The sequence below is a fragment of the Bison bison genome, unplaced genomic scaffold, assembly GCF_000754665.1.
Source record: "Bison bison bison isolate TAMUID 2011002044 unplaced genomic scaffold, Bison_UMD1.0 scf7180017864116, whole genome shotgun sequence".
Classification (NCBI taxonomy): Eukaryota; Metazoa; Chordata; class Mammalia; order Artiodactyla; family Bovidae; genus Bison; species Bison bison.
In genome coordinates this window covers 899425-916894 of record NW_011494688.1, presented here as the reverse complement: position 1 = coordinate 916894, position 17470 = coordinate 899425, and the positions used below count along the sequence as shown (strand labels likewise).

General features: G+C 41.5%; 1 protein-coding gene across 5 annotated transcripts in view; it reads left to right on the top strand.

The window, feature by feature from the left end:
* The window catches only part of ANK3 (ankyrin 3, node of Ranvier (ankyrin G)), a 381124-nt gene extending 369001 nt beyond the window's left edge, over positions 1-12123 (top strand). For all 5 annotated transcript variants that reach the window (XM_010839398.1, XM_010839394.1, XM_010839395.1 and 2 more), the window contains one exon: positions 10691-12123. The gene's annotated coding sequence lies outside the window, so the exon portion shown is untranslated. The remainder of the gene's footprint in view (positions 1-10690) is intronic.
* Positions 12124-17470: the final 5347 nt, after the last annotated feature.

Genomic DNA, 17470 nt, shown 5'->3' with positions numbered 1-17470 from the left:
TTTTTTTTTTTTTTTTTTTTTTTTAAAACACATCAGCTATGTAGAGAAGGATTGGAGGGAAAACAAGAATAAACTGAAGGGGATGAGCTAGGATGTCATTGCTATCGTCCAGCTAAGCCACACGATGACAGGGCTAGGACCTGGGCTGTAGTTTTAGGAAAGTCGACAGTATCTGATGGCTTGGAGGTAGGATGGAGAAGAGTTGAATCAAGAATGACACCAGGTTCCAAGTATAAGCAAGTGGGTGGTGGAAAAAGGAACAGGATGGGTTTTGAAACTATCAAGAACTCAGGCCATTTGTCAGTCCGTAAGTCTGGAGCTCTGAGGAAAGATTGTGACTTGACATATAAAAATGAGTGTTATCACTCAAGAGGTGAGTCCTGAATATCAGAGAAAGGGAACACCAGAGAATAGATGTGATTACCTAGGGAGAAAGTGAACGTGAGCAAAGAAGGGGCTCAGGATTGAGCCGCAAAGAACAACATTTTGAAGAGAACAGAGCTTTAGAAGGTTGCCTCTGACCTCTTCCTTCCTAGAGATCTCCAAGCTGTTCTATCTGTTCTGATCTAAAACTGCCTACATAGTCAGCCTTGGCCCTCCAGCATATTTGTTTGGTTTTACCATTAAATATTTTAATCCTTGCAGTTTAATATCAGTGGATAAAAGAAACTTTCCTGTAATGCAGCTTGGCTGATAAGCTTTTATAAATAAGTGATCACACACACTTAGAGCCCCTTTACTCTTAGCATGTGGCACTCACTGTGTTTGTGATCAAGAGTCCCACGTTTAAGACGTTACCCTAATACAACTCAGCCATAACAAAGAGTGGAATAATGTCATTTGCTGCAACATGGATGGATCTGGAGATCATCACACTAAGGTGAACAGGGAAGACGCATCACCTATATGTGACATCTTAAAAAGGAAATACAATGAACTTATTTCCAGGACAGAAAGAGACTCACAGACGTGGAAAACATGCATATGGGTATAAAAGGGAAAACAGGGCTGAGGGAAGGAGAAATTAGGAGATTGGAATTGATACACTGCTGCTGCTGCTGCTGCTGCTAAGTCGCTTCAGTCGTGTCCAACTCTGTGCGACCCCATAGATAGCAGCCCACCAGGCTCCCCCGAACCTGGGATTCTCCAGGCAAGAACACTGGAGTGGGTTGCCATTTCCTTCTCCAATGCAAGAAAGTGAAAGGGAAGTTGCTCAGTCGTGTCTGACTCTGTGCGACCCCATAGACGGCAGCCCACCAGGCTCCTCCATCCATGGGATTTTCCAGGCAAGAGTACTGGAGTGGGGTGCCATTGCCTTCTCCATTGATACACTACTATATATAAAATAATCAACCAGGGCCTACTGTATAACACAGGGAACTATACTCAATATTTTGTAATAACATATACAAGAATCTGAAGAATAGATATGTATGTGTATGTGTACACATATATATATAAAATCACTTTGATGTATACCTGAAATTAACACAACTTTGTAAATCAACTTTCCTTCATATATATAAATTGAAAAAAGACATTATCCCAAGCATTGCTACTTACTTGAGGACATATAACTACAGTCTAGACCAAGAGGCAAACATGACTGTAAACAACACAAGTCAAAACACAGAGCTATAGTAAAAGATATAAACAGATTGCTAGGAGAATTCACTGGAAGATGTAATAAACTCCAATGGAGGAGAGCTTGCAAAGCTTCTCGGAAGTGCATATTTAAAGTGGCTTCTGAAGACAGATTTAAGGATTTAAGACTGGGCAGTGTGATGATACGTGCTAATCTCTCGACTGTGGCCTTTATCCTAGAGACCATAGGGTACCACTGGAAGTGTTGTGGTAGGAGAATAATACAGTCAGATGGGAGTTAGATAACCCTAGCGGTAGGAAAGGGAGTTAGTGGGAGGAGAGTTCCAACACGAGGAACCCAGTTACGAGACACAATGAGGGCCTGAACCCGGGCAGAGAGAACAGAAAGTTGAGGGCAGATGTGAGGAACATTTTAGAAGCCTAACAACCGGATTAACTGTATAGAGGGAGTGAGATTGTGAACTTGTGTGTAATCACTAACAAAAATATAGACCCTAAGAGGAGAAAAATAAAATTTGAGATTGAAATAGGTCAATCTGTAGTGCTTCAGTTTGTCAGTAATGAGGAAGAGAAATGGAGGCTAATGAGCTTAATGTGGTATAGAAGTGGCCTGAGTGAAGATAAACCACAGGCTCACTAGCTGTGTAAGCCTGACTAACCTATTTAACTTCTCTGCCTTAATTTCTTGGCCTCTATTAGGATAAGAGTAACATATCTCATAGAGTTGTTGCTAGAATTAAATGAGTTACTCTATGTAAATCACTTAAAATAGTGACTGGCAAGCCCATAGTAAGCACTCAGCTATTATTATTAATAGTAGTGTTAAGAGAAGTGGGGTCAGGGATATAAATCAGGAGTTTGGGATTAACACATACACTACTATATATAAAATGCTGGCCACCCACTCCAGTGTCTTGCCTGAAAATCCCCATGGACGGAGGAATGTGGTGGGCTACAGTTCATGTGGTCATAAAGAGCTGGACACGACTGAGCAACTGAGCAACAGTAACAGTATATATTAAACAGGTAAACAACAAGGGCCTACTCTGTAGCACAGGAACTATACTCAGTATCTTGTCATGACTATACTGGAGAAGGGAATGGCAAACCACTTCAGCAGTCTTGCCTTGAGAAGCCCGTGGACATGTATGAAAAGGCAAAAAGATATGACACTGAAAGATGAACACCCCAGGTCAGTAGGTGTCCAATATGCTACTGGAGAAGAGCAGAGAAATAGCTCCAGAAAGAAGGAAGAGGCTGGGCCAAAGCAGAAACAATGCCCAGTTGTGGATGTGTCTGGTGGTGAAAATAGACTCTGATGCTGTAAAGAACAATATTGCACAGGCACCTGGAATGTTAGATCCATGAATCAAGGTTAACTGGAAGTGGTCAAACAGGAGATGGCAAGAGTGAACATCAACATTTTAGGAATCAGTGAAATGAAATGGATGGAAATGGGTGAATTTAATTTAGATGACCATTATATCTACTACTGTGGGCAAGAATCCCTTAGAAGAAATGGAGTAGCCCTCACAGTAACAATAGAGTCCAAAATACACTACCCGGGTGCAGTCTCAAAAACAACAGAACGATCTTGATTCGTTTCCAAGGAAACCATTCAGTATTACAGTAATCTCAATCTATGCTCCAATCACTAATACTGAAGAAGATGAAGTTGAATGGTTCTATGAAGACCTACAAGATCTTCTATAACTAACACCAAAACAAAAAAGATGGCCTTTTCATCATAGAGGAGTGGAATGCAGAAGTAGGAAGTCAAGAGATACCTGGAGTAACAGGCAAATTTGGAGTATAAAATGAAGCAGGGCAAAGGCTAACAGTTTTGCCAAGAGAACACACTGGTCATAACAAACACCCTCTTGCAACAACACAAGAAACGACTTTACACATGGACATCACCAGGTGGTCAGTACCAAAATCAGGCTGATTATGTTCTTTGCAGTCAAAGATGGAGAAGTTCTATACAGTCAGCAAAAACAAGACTGGGAGTTGACTGAGGCTCAGATCACCAACTCCTTATTGCAAAATTCAGATTTAAATTGAAGAAAGTAGGGAAAACCACCAGGCCATTCTGGTATGACCTAAATCAAATCCCTTAGGATTATACAGTGGAAGTGACAAATAGATTCAAGAGATTGGATCCAATAGAGAACCTGTAGTACGATGAGGTTTATAATATTGTGTAGGAAGCAGTGACCAAAACCATCCCTAAGAATAAGAAATGCAACAAGGAAAAATGGTTGTCTGAGGAGGCCTTACAAATAGCCAAGAAAAGAAGAGAAACAAAAGGCAAAGGCAAAAAGGAAAGATATACCCATCTGAATGCAGAGCTCCAAATTGCAAGGAGAGATACGAAAGCCTTCTTCAGTGAATAGTGCAAAGAAATAGAGGAAAACAATAAAATGGAAAAGACTAGAGATCTCTTCAAGAAAATTAGAGATATCAAGGAAACATTTCATGCAAAGATGGGCACAATAAAGGACAGAGATAGTATGGACCTAAAATAAGCAGAAGATATTAAGAAGAGGTGGCAAGAATGCACAGAAGAACTGTACAAAAAAGGTTTTAATGACCCAGATAACCACAATAGTGTGCTCACTCACTTAGAGCCAAACATCCTGGAGTGTGAAGTCAAGTGAGCCTTAGGAAGCATTACTATGAACAAAAGCTAATGGAGTTGATGGAATTCCAGCTGAGTTATTTCAAATCCTAAAGGTTGATGCTGTGAAAGTGCTGCACTCAATATGTCAACAAATTTGGAAAACTCAGTAGTGGGTGGCCACAGGACTGGAAAAGGTCAGTTTTCATTCCAATCCCAAGGAAGGGCAATGCCAAAGAATGTTCAAACTACCACACGATGGCACTCATTTCACACGCTAGCAAGGTAATGCTCAAGATCCTACAAGCTAGGCTGTAACAGTATGTGAACCAAGAGCTTCCAGATGTACAAGCTGGATTTAAAATGGGCAGAGGAACCAAAGATTAAATTGCCAACATTCACTGGATCATAGAGAAAGCAAGAGAGTTCCACAAAAACATCTACTTCTTCTTTATTGACTATGTGAAAGTCTTTGCCTGTGTGAATCACAACAAACTGTGGAAAATTCTTAAAGAGATGGGCATGCAAGACCACCTTAGCTGCCTCCTAAGAAACCTATATGCAGGTCAAGAGGCAACAGAATATTACATGGCACAACAGACCGGTTCCAGGTGAGGAAAGGCGTACGTCAAGGCTGTATATTGTCACCCTGCTTATTTAACTTATATGCAGAGCACATCATGCGAAGTGCCAGGCTGGATGAAGCACAAGCTGGAATCAAGACTGTTGGGAGAAATATCAATAACCTCAGATATGCAGATGACACCACCCTTATGGCAGAAAGTGAAGAACTAAAGAGCCTCTTGATGAAAGTGAAAGTGGAGAGTGAAAAAGTTGGCTCAAAAGTCAACATTCAGAAAACTAAGATCACGGCATTCAGTCCCATCACTTCATGGCAAATAGATGGGGAAACAATGGAAACAGTGACAGACTTTATTTTCTTAGGCTCAAAAATAATTGCAGACAGTGATTGTAACCATGAAATTAAAAGACACTTGCTCCTTGGAAGAAAAGCAATGACCAATCTAGATAGCGTATTTAAAAGCAGAGACATCACTTTGATAACAAAGGTCCAGATAGTCAAAGCTATGGTTTTTCCAGTAGTCATGTACAGATGTGAGAATTGGTCCATAAAAAAGGCTGAGTTCTGAAGATCAATGCTTTTGAACTGTGGTGCTGGAGAAGACTCTTGACAGTCCCTTGGACTGCAAGGAGATCCAACCAGTCAATCCTAAAGGAAATCAGTTCTGAATATTCACTGGAAGCACTGATGCTGAAGCCCCAATATTTTGGCCACTTGACGCAAGGAACTGATTCGTTGGAAAAGACCCTGATGCTGGGAAAGATTGAGGGCAGGAGGAGAAGGTAGCAACAGAGGATGAGTTGGTTGGATGGCATCATCGACTCGACTGACTTGAGTCTGAGCAAACTCTGGAAGACAGTGAAGGACAGGGAAGCCTGGAGTGCTGCAGTCCATGGAGTCACAAAGATTTGGACACAACTGAGCAACTAAACAACAACAACAACCTGTGTGTGTGTGTATACATATATATAGGTATGTGTGTGTTTGTGTATATATATAAACATATATATTAAACACTTTGCTCTACACTTGAAACTAACACAACACTGTAAATCAACTATACTTCAATTCTTTAAAAATGACGTAAATTTTTAAAAAAGAAAAGAGGTGAGAAGAGAGCCAAGAACAGCACCTGGAAGATCCTGGGTTTAGGAGGCCAGTGGGCTGAGCAGCGGCAGCCAGCTGTGCTAGAATACAGCAGTGGGAGAGGTCAGAACAGCAGCATCACTCAAATCCTCCCTGTGTCACATTGGTTTGTACTTCAGAACACTTTGTTATTTTGTATCACTTGTTTCTCATGGTATCCCTGGGAAACCAGTAGAATAGGTATTCTCATTCCTCTTTAATACAGACAGCAGAATCGATGAGGTTGTAGTTAATGACAGAAACGGATTTTAACTCCGGCTTCCTGATTCTGCTTCCAGGAAATCAGAACTCTGCTTTGAATTGTTTCACCCCAAATTCAGGACTCTATCCTCCAGAATATTTTCCAGAATTCATCTGGAGTAGATAATGCTTTTATGTAGCATTTCTTTTCATCTTTCTTACCCTTTAAAAAAAAATCCCTAATTGTCTAAAAGCAGGGCTCAATAGCCAGGTAGCTTGACTTCCAGTTCTGGCTCTCCCACACACTAAATGCACTGCCAGTATAATAGCCCTGTGGCTCTGCTTCCTTATTTGTAAAATGGAAGAAATAGTACCTCATGGTTATTAGGATTAAACAAGCTAATCCCCCTTAGAGCAGTGCCTGGCACATCATAAACATTTAATAATGACAACAATATTTAGTTAGTTGCCCTACTAAGTTAACTATAAAACGAGCACTGTATTTTTCTTCCACTGCCAACATGTACATCAATACTTTCCCAATAATTTCTTTTTTTAAAACTGGCCCTGTTACCTCAGATATTTTTTAATCAGAAGTCACTAGAAGAGAAAAAAAAAAATTAAGTCTCACTTATTGGTATTAGTTGAAGAACAAATCTACATAAACTGGGAATTATTTTTAAATTACACAATTAGCATTACATAAAGTAATTAGAATTAACGCTTAGGAAAAAATGTTCTTAGCCTCATGACTTCCTTAACAAGAGAGAAAAAGAGAAGGGAATGGAAGAGAGAAGTGGTTAGGAAGAGAAGAACTAGAACAACAAATTCTCTGTTATCAGTGAGCTATAGGGAAGGCATATCAGAAAAGGCTTCCTTTAAGGCGTAACAGAGCTCAGTCTTTAAATGAATAAGAGTTAGCCTGCAAAGGTGGGTCTCACTAGGGAGAAGATAGCCCAGAGGTTCAAGAAGATGGCATTTGAAACACACTTAGAGGGTAAAGAGGAGTTAGAGCTAAACGAAGATGGCAGCAGGGGATTATAGGTGGATACAAAATCATTAGCAAAGAAAAGGAAATTGGAAACCAACTGGGATGATGACTGGCATGTAGTCTAGATTCTCTAGATCTTCCAAGTGTGATCTGTGGACCAGCAGTATCAGCATCATCCAGGAGTCTTATTAGAAATGCAGAAACTCCTGGTTCACCCTGACCTACCCGATCAGAATCCACTTTAGAAGATCCCTGGGTGATAGGTATGCAGTTTAAGTCGTGGGAAGCACTGCTTCAGAACATATTACTGTCTCTTAATCTGGGTGGAACACTGGAATCATCTACAGGTTGTTTGTCTTTTTTTTTAAGTTTTTATGCTGTGCGCCACCCAGCTGATGTGGGATATGGCCTGGATACTGGGATTTTTTTTAAATCTCCCCAGATAACTCTAATGTGTATCCAAGTTTGAGAACCAGTGGAGATTGTTAAACAGTGATTTTCAGTGGAGAGTACGGGCAGTAAGCATGAAAAGATTTATTGGGCTGAACTGCAGAGAGCTAAAGGTGTAAGGGGGTGGGTGGGTGGGTGTGTGTGTGTGGGTGTGTGTGATGTTGCTGTTAGTTTGTTTTTAGTTAGGTACTAGCGGTTAAGTACCACTCTGCAGAGAGCTCAATTTGTAAGGGCCGTGGGGGTGTGTGTGTGTGTGTGTGGATGTGTGATGTTGCTGTTTGTTTTTAGCTAGGCACTAGTGGTTAAGTACCACTATTACATGAACCTATAAAGGAAAAGTTGGTTTTAACCAAAGGTGTAAGGGTTATGTGTGTGTGATGTGCTTTTAGTTTGTTTTTAGCTAGGCACTAGATGGCAACCCACTCCAGTGCTCTTGCCTGGAGAATCCCAGGGACGGGGGAGCCTGGTGGGCTACCGTCTATGGGGTCGCACAGAGTCGGACACGGCTGAAGCGACTTAGCAGCAGCAGTGGTTAAGTACCACTATTACATGAACCTATAAAGGGAAAGTTGGTTTTAACCAAAGGTGTAAGGGTTGTGTGTGTGTGCGATGTGCTTTTAGTTTGTTTTTAGCTAGGCACTAGGGGTTAAGTACCACTATTACATGAATCTATAAAGGAAAGGTTGATTTTAACCTACATATATATTCCTGACTTGAAAATGTGATGAAGAAAGTACATTCATCTGTGAAATATAAACTGCCTTGAAAATCCAATGAATAGTTCTTTTTTGACATTTTAAATTTCTTAACAAATGTATACTGAAATAACTAAATAAAACGATTGGTTTTCTGAGTTGTTTTCCACTACACTGGGGTTTGAAAAGCATGAAAACCCAAAGACAGATTTCTAAATGCAAATGCCTCAAACTCAGGTCCATTATTTAAACCCAGACACAGAAGATGACTCAAATTCTCTTTCCGAAATGTCATCTTGAGGGAGCCTGCTCTTGCACCTTTCCATCAGATGGCGATCTCATCACAGTTTATACAGACTGTCACTATTGTGTAACAACCCAGAGCCACTCTGCCAAGATGCTTATGCTTTTTGTGTAACAGTGTCCTTGGTGTACGCTTTTGCCCAATGAATAACATTCTTACACCCCATGTGGTTGGGGCCTATACACCCTGACTGTGTGACCAAGAACAAGATAGCTATAAAAGGGGAAGTAACACTCTACTTTTTAAACAATCATTCACATTATACCTGGATATAAATAGGTATAATAGATTTTTTTTAATTATAGAAACATATCCACTATTTCTAGCAAGATAATGTTTGCTTGCATTGAGGTGATAAGAGAAAGACCTTGCTTCTTACTGCAAGATTAAGTGGGAAGCTGGATTGGTTTTTGGAAGATGAGGCCAAACAGAGCTGAACTGGGTTGTAGTGATGATCACATAGCTATATACATTTATTATTAACCTATATTTATAATAGATAAATTATATGGTATATAAATTCTGTATCAGTTAAGCTGTAAAAAGTTGAGGGGGGCAGTGTTCAATTAGAAGAAAATTGCTGAGAGGTTTCCCTAAGAAAACGAAGTGAGATCACTGGAGTAGCGTTATCATAGAGCCATCTAAGAAGCCTGGTGCCTGCAAGATTAGGAATAGACAGTAAAAGCAGAGGTGAGAAAATCCTGATCTTCTTACTCTAATGTGCACACTCTCTGGGACACCGCCTGCTCAGATGACTCACTTTCCTTCTCTGGAACTACTGCAGAGTCATGGGTGTGGGGCAGGTGTTCAAATCACCCCAGAAGGAACTGACACTTTGATGTTCTTGGCTCCAAGCATTAGTGACCTGGGGTAGGGAGGTCAGTAGGCTTTTAATACAAAAAAGGAAGGCAGAACCATAGTGGGGCAGACAGAGGAAGTACTGCACTAAGATGTTTGCAGAACCCCAGGATATTCCATCTAAAGGCAAAGAGACTTGTCTGGGGTACGTAAACAACCTCAGGGTCACTGAGAGCAATCTTAAACACCAACAGAAGCAGAATTCTAAAGGTTCTCCTGAACCAGCAGAAATCATCTGTGGCATGTGAACGAATAGGGTTGTTCCCAAAATTCGCCTTGCCTGACTCGCCTTTTCTCTAGGGGCTATGTCTTGTTCTCAGGCAGGCACTCAGTGTCACCTTCTCACACTGAGCAGGAGGAACGGACGTTTGCAGGAAGAATTTTGTGTTGTGGAGGAGGCGTTCCTACCAAGAACAATTCTGCATAGGAGTATGAACACCTCTGGCAAAGGAGGTTAATTTATTTTGATGTATTAAGACTGGTTATAAAACATTGATGCAGGTATAATCAGATAGGACAAGATGTTCTCAGTGGAGCCTCCATAAAAAATCTCAAGTAAAATTAATCTATCCTATAATGACTGATGTGAGGCAGGAGAAAAAAAATATATTCTTTGCAATGGCATAAAATAGTCATGAATTTGAATTTGCATATGGAAAAGCAATTTCATAGTAACCAAAGTAATGAGACTGTTCTCCCTTTATGAAAGGTAGCATTTTGTTGGAGAAGAGACTTAGCATAAAACAAACAGGCATGATTCAGGACCTCCATCCTGACTGTATCCCTGGTCCTGTGTGCCCTTAAAAACCCCATACATTTTGGTGGAAATCTCAGAGCACTACTCTCAGCCTCTGTATTTCACAGATAAGACCAAGGTCCAGAGGTCTGCAAATGGCTTTCCCCAGTACCTGATGAGTGATCTGAGCAACAGAGACAGAACCAGAAGAGGGTCTTTCTAACTCCCCGAAACCCCTAATACAGAAAGTAATGTTCTGTGGAGGGTCCAGGGTCACCCAGAGAAGGTCACTGCCTTCTAAAAGCTTTCCAGCACACCTCAGGGCTTTGTCCTCTGACACATCTAGCAAATCACCTCAGTCAAAAGCATGTTAAACCACTCCATTAGGAAGTCGAGGGCCCCCATTCTCTGAGGCTTTTCTGTTGAATGGCAAGGGAGACTTCAGCAACTTCTTTAAAAAGGGGGGGTGGGTAGCAAGGGAAAGAAAGCTAAACTCAACACCTATTGTTTCTCTTTCCACAGGATCATGTGTTTTTACTGCCAGTATTGAGAAATTCATGGAAGTTGTCAGCAGGAAGTAAAAATTTACAGAGAAGGGTGTATGTGTTTGCCGCTTCCACACATTAATGGCATGATTTTTTTTTTTAACGCAAAAAGAAAAAGGAAAAAAAACCACCCACATTTTAATTTAGCATGAGCCAATTTACAGAGCATGGAAATTCACTTTCATTCCCAGGATTGGCACGCATGCAATTAGCAATGCAGTGTATATACAAGAAGCCACGCTGTTAACAGTTTATCTCAAGTAATTTGGTGTCATTTATAAAAGGAAGAAATTTCTGCCGCCAGAAGGGACAGAAGGAGAAGGAGATGGAACGATCAAATCACGGAGAAACACTAAAATTACTAAATCCACAACAGCTCGCCTTATTTTTCTTGGACCCAAACTGTCAGGGTATAAACACTATTTGTTTCTTTTTTAAAACATCTATAGTTTTGCTGTAAATAATAACACTGTATAAATTCTAACAGAAAAATAGAATAAATGTTGATAAGGCACTGCCTCTTAGAACACAAACAGAATATTGCAAATGCATTTAACATAATAGGGGTCTCAAGTGACTTCACCCTAGAAGAGGGAGGAGGGTTAATGGGTGGGGGGATCTTCACTGATTCTTGTACATTAGCAATTATAATGTTTGTATATGCAAAACTGCTAGCTTGATTTAAAAAAAAAAAACAACAAATCTTTAAAATCTGCTGCAAATTTAAATAATTCCCCAAATGAGGAATTCTGTAGTTCTGTGAAAAAAAATTTTTCTTCAGAATACTAATATTTTGATGCATGTGTATCACCTTATTTTGATTAAATCTTTTCCAATTTTGCAAACACTACAGTATACTGCAACACAGAAGATTTTATCTGTAAACACAAAGCCCTTCATCTAATATTTGTTGCTCTTGCCAATTTTTCAATGAAATGATCTAAAAATGAAAAAAAAAAAAAAACCTATACAGTAGTTGCTTTAGGGGGAGGGGGGTGCTCTTAGTGCTTAAAAGGGTAATGCTTGCCGCTTTAGAGGTGGATGGTGCTCAAAAGAGGCCCCCGTCAGGGGTGTTTTAAATGGACTGAACAGAATTCTTAGCTAGTAGAATGGCAGCACGCTGTAAAATTACTCCTGTTTCGTGTACTGGCTATAAGATGTAGACACCTTTCAGTAAGCCAATCACTCGTAACCATTCTCGCCATGTCATACTAGGTTAATAAGGCTGCTGTGTTTTAAAGGGCATTTTTATTTGGGTTTTGGTGAAATCCTTTAATTTGTTGATTATATTCATATAAAATCAGCATTCATTGACACATAGCTCTAATGACATATGTATGAAAAACCATACACTGGATGACCTAGTCGATTATTTAAAGCAAAAATAAATTGTGTTAAACTCTTCACCTATCTGTGCTCTAAAGTGTCCTTGTGTTCTCTGACAAAAGGTAAACTACCTTAACTCCTTGTCACGCGGCCACAGTTGTCCTCTTCACCAGCTTCCCTTGTGCTTCTGGCTCTGATCACTGAAGAGACAGTCCCCAGGGTTCAGTCGTGTCCTGCCAACTCCCAACTTAACACAAGTTCTGTGCATTTCACGGAGAAGCCAAAAATTAGACGCCTGACAAGCAATCTTTGCCCACATCTGGTTTGAGCTGCCCCCGAAATGCGGAGAATTAACAGCTGTTAACAGCTGACAGGTCCAGAAGTTGTAAAAGAGCACCTCCAGGAACCATCCCTACACCATAGGCTTGTAGCCCGTAAAGCAATTGTTTTAAAGTTGACATCCACTGTCAGTACTTGTAAGCTGGGCGATTTCACCCAAATTTCTAACTTCTCTGGAAAAGCATGATTTGTAACCACAGGCCTCATTGCAGCAAGCTGCTGCCCCTGCCCTCTCCAGCCAGGCCTGTGGTCTCCAGGAACCACAGTCCCAGCCCTGCTTCTTAGGCCACGAGCCCTGACTGGCCTCATAGGAGCTGGAGTCTGTGATCAGATGCTGCATGACAAGCTCAACAAGGGCAGAGACCATGGCTGCTTTAATTCTTATCCCAGTCCAGAGCCTGGCATACAGTAGTGGTGGTAGCAGCAACTAGGGTCATCATTGCTAAAACTGGGACACTCACGATATGCCAGATAAGTATGTTGCCTTCATTAACTCAGTGCTCATAACTACTTTATGAGTAGATACTATCTTTGATAGTAATAGTCCCTGTATAAATATTCAGTGGGTGCTTAGAGCCATTCAGCAGTGTCACAGGCTGCCTGTTATTTAGGATTATTGCCAAAGGGGATGTTGTTCCCAATTGGGTTTCAATATAAATGCAGAACACATGTATCGGGAATCACTGTGCATAAAGATTGAGGCCAGACTGCATTCGCACAGTATCCCAAATAAAAAGGTATTTATTTGGCACACTAACCCCTGCACCAAAATCACCTACCATGAGCAAACCAAGACCCCTGAAACTTGCCCCCAAAGCCTATCTTTGTAAAACCAAAGTATCCTAGCTTCCCATTTAAGTGTTATGAATTTCTGACTCACAGTCCTTGACAGATATTTATCCTAAACTAGAAATCCAATGAAGTGTACTTATCTGCGTATTAAATGGCTGTTACATTATGTTTGTATACCTGAAAACTTGACTTTAGAGACATGTGATGGGCTAAACTTCAGGTCAAGCAGAAGTTCATAAATTTACTCAAAAAAAGAAGTATCCAAAGTAGGATAATCAAGATTTTACTTGCATATATATGTGTCTATGTATATATTTATATATGTATGCATGGATTGAATGAGGGCATACGTCATATACAGTCTTCAGCCTGCTGGCTTATAAAAATGTATTTTAGCTTTTCCTTGATTTATATTGCTGTAAAAGAAAAATGAACTGTGACTGATAGATTCCTGATATTTGCTGTGTTTTTCAATTTTATATTCCTACCAAATCCCTGAGTTTCTTAAATTTAAATGTATATTATTGTATTGCCAAGTTATGGCACACTATACTGTGCAGGGTTATTTCACCATTTCTAAGAGGGATCTACTGAACACGTAAGGAGCCAGCCTTCTATTAAGAAATTCTGCCTTGGCATCCTGATGTTCCATCATATTCATTTTGGTATCATCCTAGGGTCCCATCAAGACATGTTTTTTTCCAGGGCAAATAAACAAACAAACAAACAAAAGGTGTTTGCTTGCCTTTATTATTATCATGAGTATCAGGTCATGTTCGGCTGTACGACAGGGATATGTGAGCAGCCCAGAAATAAAACTCACAGGGAAGATAACTCATCCTGTGAGTCTCTGAAGAAGCCAGTGATCTAAATGCTAACCTCCTATCTGGATGACTCTGGGTATTCTTCATTTGTTAAAGAGGCCCTGGCACATTAAAAGGTATGTGGTTTCCAAGTCACATGGCCTTGCTTCTCTCTCATGAATTAATGATCCAACAGTCCAGAAGTAAATATTTCCAGCGTTGGGATTTGAGTTCTTTCAATAACAGAGACAAAATGTTATCTGGCTAACCATGCATAAATACAAAATAAAAAAACAGTGGACTCTGATGAGCATTCTTAGTAACAGGCCCAATAGCTTTCACTTTTTAAACAATTAAAAGCAGACAGTTCAACACAGAGCAAAAAGAAATTCATCATTATAGCTGCCACACTCGATGACTGATAGTTATGAATAGTAGGGACAACTAGATGAAGAAATTTTATTCTTTATTCCTTGGTGCTTCCTGAGTTAAGGAATAAACACCCTGAGGGGTGCATTTGCAAAGGACATCCTCAGACTCCTTGCCGATTCCCAAGGAGTTCCAAAGCACAGTAGAGATGAATATCCTCAGATGGTTCTAAAGGAGTGAGAGGAACCACTAGGCCACAGGAGGTACCCCAGAAGCAAGAACTATTAGACTTTTTCCCAGGACCACTTTGGAACATCTTGCTGACATCCCAGAAAAACAAGTGATCTCCTTACCCAATTTTTCCTGCCATCCTCGACTGTCACCTTTCTCCCAACATCTAACTCAGGCAAGGGTGTAATTCTGACCGCTGGGAAGGAATGATGACTTGGCAGCTTTTCAAGAGTTCCAGCCTGTGAGGCACACCACGAGGTCCTCACACCACACTGCACACAGTCTGAAGGGAGGGGCTTTGTTTTGTTCTCTGCTGTATCCACAGAACCTAGGATCCTGCCTGACACCTCGTAGAGAGGTGCTCAATAAACATGCCTTGAGTATATAAATGAGCCGATCAACAGATGCCAGAAGGCAAAGAATAGTAAATGGGAAGTGTTACTCTGGGAACAACCTCGTGCCCCACTTTCTTTACAGGCACAAGCAACTGGTGAATCAAAGGAAAGAACTGTTGTTGATCCTAACGTGGACTGACTGTGTCACCATCCCGCAGCAGCCCTGTCCAGTTGCATAATCCCCATGTTAGTCACAAACTCTTAAATAACTGGGTTTTAGCTCATAAGCAAACAGCATATCAGTCACACTGCCGAATCAAGCATCTTTCCCATGGCCCTGGGCTATAGTCCCCATGTTCATCACTGACAGGCCACTGGAAACCACTCGAGAGAGTGGAGAACCCATCATGAGCCATCATCTCTATGAAAAAAGTCAGCCGGGTCTCCTCTCTTTAAAACAAAAATGTTTAGAAGTCTGACTCCCTCAAGATTTCCACCCCCATGTTGTTGAGTATTAGGCTTGTAAAAGACCAGAGGCCCAGAAATGACACTCAAGAAAGTTCTGGACCAAATCTAGCCTACAGCAATGTTTTGTTTGGACCACAAAAAGCTTGGGGGGGGGCGTGCGGAAAGCCAAGATCTTTTAAATATCAGGAGCTAGTAGATGAAAAGTGGAGTTGGTCCTCTTTTTAAAATTCCGAAGAGATGGCAGTGCTGTTTCTGAAATGCCTGCGGACAGTAACCCCGCAGAGCAGAAACACCCCTGTCTTTGGACAAGCTTGTGTTTTACTGTTCAGCACAGTCCTTCCTTGCCCTGTGGCTTCTCAGACTCAGTCTACTTATTCAAGAAGGTGAACTGATGCGATCCTGTTTAAATTCTTCCTTCTCTACAGCAAGCCAAACATCTACCTCATTTTCATCCTGCCTCTTTTGGGGCCAATAAGAAGATGGAATCAAGGAATGAGTGACTGGGAAGCGGAAAATGAATCATGAGGCTCTCCAGATCCATCCATCCATCTCATTCAACAACATGTATTTGCCACCTGCCACTTTTCAAGTGCTTTCCTGGGGACAGGATACATCAATTTCCTGCCCACTGCCTTCAGAATGAGGAGGACATAAACAGCTTCTCCATGAAATCTAAATCTAGGGCTCTTAAGGACAGGAAACCCTGGAATGACTTGTGGAAACAAAACTGCTACAGCCTGTCCTCAGCACTATGTGCTGGAGAACAAGGCAAGCCATGAAGGAAGCAGAGGAACCACCCATGCTTCTGAGGGTAGCTCCCATGCTTCCAAAGAACACCTGCTCTTCACAGTGAGGGGAAACCGAAGCCTAACAGAAGTGTCAATTTCATTAGAAAACTTTAAAACATTTCAAAGGCATTTAAACAACTCCACAAGATAATACAAGCTGTCTTGCTTCCAAAGATTCTAGATTTAGGTGAAGACAGTTGAAACTTACAACGCGTGCTCGGTGTTCTTCACCTTCCTTATGTTAAAGTGAAAGTGAAGTGAAGTCGCTCAGTCGTGTCCGACTCTGCAACCCCATGGACTGTAGCCTACCAGGCTCCTCCGTCCATGGTAAGTCCCTCCTAATTCTGACCTCCTCACAAAGCCTCCCCTGCTGATGCCAACTCACCCCGGCAGCTCAGGTGAACTAAATGAGCACCCCACGAGCACCCAGCATTCAAGTCTACATCCTTGGTTGTTCCTCTGAACACCCTGCACTTCAAGAACAAGGACTGTGTTTTCCACAGTCCCAAGGGCAGAGCAGGGTGCAGCTGCACAGGCCTCACTTATTGTTCTTTATAGTTGTCTCACCAGACTCCAGTGATGCTGTGAGATGCACCGATGGCTCAGTCTGGGCACACACACACTCCACCCACTGGAGTCAGCGCCCGAGCACAGTGACGAGCAGAGCTGGAGCTGCCTCACAGCCTGGAGGCACAGCTACCACAGTCGGTGGGCCTTGCAAGGTGGGGCTGAAAGCAAGTAAATAAAGAGTATCTAAGGAAAAGTCTGAGAAACCTTAACCTATTCAAGGCCACGTGGGTAGGCTGTGTACTTTTCTTCATCCTCCCTTTCCTCTTACCTCAATGCCAGTGGCGCTCCGCAGCGTCACTGCTCCCTGGCCTGGTGCTACAGTGAAGATGATGTGGGGCAGAACCTCGGTCGACCCACAGTGGGCATGCAGTGTGAGTCAGAAATAAACCTTTTTAGTCAGCCTCTGAGATTCTTCAGCCATTTGTTACTATAACATTATCCACTATTAATATACAAGTCACATAGAAGATGAAGGGGTGACGGGCACTGGGTAAGCCCAGTCCCCTTCTAAGGGTCTTCCTTGTGGGAGTACAAGCTCAGCTCTGCAAGATACTCAAGGTTTTTTTTTAATGTTGTCAGTTAATTCTATTTTTTACCCAATACTATTATATAGATTGGGCTTCCAAGGTGGCTCAGTGGTAAAGAATCTGCCTGCCAAGCAGAAGACATGGGTTCAATCCCTGGGTCAGGAAGATCCCCTGGAGAAGGGAATGGCAACCCACTCCAGTATTCTTGC